Below are 2,392 nucleotides of genomic sequence, written 5' to 3' on the forward strand. Positions count from 1 at the left end.
GAAATTATAGCCATCACCACTTAGTCATTTAACACTAGGGCTGGCAATACGGGCTGGCCCGCCCCGGCCCACCATTGGCCCGCCCAAAATGGGCCGGGCCAGCCCGCCCCGTTTTTATAAAATGGGCCAAATTGTGCAACCCACCCCGTTTTATGCATGGGCTGGCGGGTTGCGGGCCATCCCGCCCAAAATAAAAAAACTCATAAAATTAAAAAATAAATAAAAAATCTGCATAAAAAAACACAAAAAACTACATAAAATATAGGAATTAAAGCATCGTACAAATTCTGCTTAAAATTGATTCTACAAGCCAACCCAAAAAATAAAATAAAAATATTAATTCACGAAACTAGTTATCAAGTTTAACTACAATACACACAAATGTCCATTCAAATTGAGAAAAAAAAATCACAAACTAATTTTTGATTCATTGCTTTGAAGAAGCTCCAACAAAACATTAACTGTCATCGTCATCATTCATCAATCTTCTCATCAATCTTCACATCAAAGGCACCTTCATCTATATAAATAATAATTGAAAAAAAATAATAATTAATTTTACAAACAAGTATGGTTCAATATAAAATGAATTCAAATTAAATAAATTACCAGTCGCGGAAAAACCATTCTGCCAATTACGGGTACAAAGCAAAGCTTCAACACATTCAGGTAAGAGACTGCTTCTGTATTTATTAAGGATCCGTGACCCAATGCTGAATGCAGATTCAGATGCAACAGTGGTAATAGGAATGCTTAATAAGTCACGAGCCATTAGTGATAGATTTGGAAGACGTTTAGCTTTCCCCTTCCACCATTGTAATATATCAAATGTATCATCATCAAACTCCAAATTCTCCTCTCCCAGATAAACATCAAGTTGAGATTTTCCAATCTTTGCTGCATTGAAGGGTTGATTGTACTTTTTCAATTCCTACCATATTTGACAAGTTAAACACATAAAAATATAAGTTTTTTAAAAATACAATGTAAGTAAATAAATTATTATTTCAAATTAAAATAAACTTACTTGGAGCATGATTTCTGAAAATCCCTTCTTCTCTTTTGATATTGACCTACTTGAAGATGCACTTGTAACATCACTGAGACTTTGACTTGAAGAGGGAGGAATGTGACATGCATAATTGTCAAAGAGGTTGTATGCATTTTTCTTTATTTCTTCTACTTTTGCTTCACTTGTCAATGGATTAACTTTGGAATAACAATAAGACAAAGCAGAAGTCTTCATCCGTGGGTCAAGAAGCGCTCCTAGTGCAAGCACAATACTATATTCCTCCCAATATTTGTCAAATTTTTCCATCATCCTTTCAGCCATGCTCTTTAAAATGTCATCATCATCATGTAATGTGTTCTGGAAACTACATTGAATTTGCCAAACTTGCAAAAAGTATAAGTTGGCAGTAGGATAGGATGTGCCAGAAATCAACTCAGTAATATCATAAAATGGCTTCAAGAACCCCATAATTTTTTCTCCTCTATCCCATTCATCAAGTGTAGGACAATATTTATAATTTTTATCACTGAATTCAAGAATAGAAAACACACGTTGGTATATCAGAGCACTTTCAAGCATCAGATAAGTTGAATTCCATCTAGTAGGGACATCTAGGCATAAGCCTTTTGAAGTGTTAATTCCTCCCACTTGATCAATGCATTCTTTAAATGCTTTCATTCTGCCTTCCGAGCCCCTTAAATATTTGACACTTTCTCTAATTTTGCTTAAGGCATCACTAGAAACTTTCAACCCTTCTTGAACAATTAGATTCAAAATATGAGCAGAACAACGAACATGAAAAAATTGTCCATCACATAACAACAATTTCTGCAAACCAAGCTGACTTTTCAAATTTCTCACCATATTGTCATTCGCAGATGCATTATCCAAAGTAATGGAAAATAACTTCTTCTCTATTCCCCAATCCTTCAATAAATCAAATTTTTTTTGACATAATTCAAAACCAGTGTGAGGAGGAGGCATATGACAAAAGTTAAGAATCTTGCTATTTAACTTCCAATTCCTATCAACGAAATGAGCTGTTAAACATATGTAACCCTCCGTATTACAAGCTGTCCACAAATCAGAAGTTAAGCAAATCCTAGTTGGAATGCTAGCCATTATATCTTTAAGGTTCTCCTTCTCTCTCATGTAAATCTTTAAGACATCGCTCTTAGCAGTATTTCTTGTAATTGGAATTGCATCAGGATTTAAGTAACTTATCCACTTCCTAATCCTTTCATACTCAACGAAATTGAAAGGCAAATCATGCTCAATAATTGCAAAGGCACACATCTCACGTGATACCATTTGATCTATTTTTTGACTTTTCAATTTGCCTTGCATATCTATCATCATTTGACCCACATCTTCAAATTT

This window comes from Gastrolobium bilobum, unplaced genomic scaffold, assembly GCF_033153095.1.
Source record: "Gastrolobium bilobum isolate Gb01-03AN ecotype WA unplaced genomic scaffold, APGP_CSIRO_Gbil_v1 utg8309, whole genome shotgun sequence".
In the NCBI taxonomy this organism is placed as follows: domain Eukaryota; kingdom Viridiplantae; phylum Streptophyta; class Magnoliopsida; order Fabales; family Fabaceae; genus Gastrolobium; species Gastrolobium bilobum.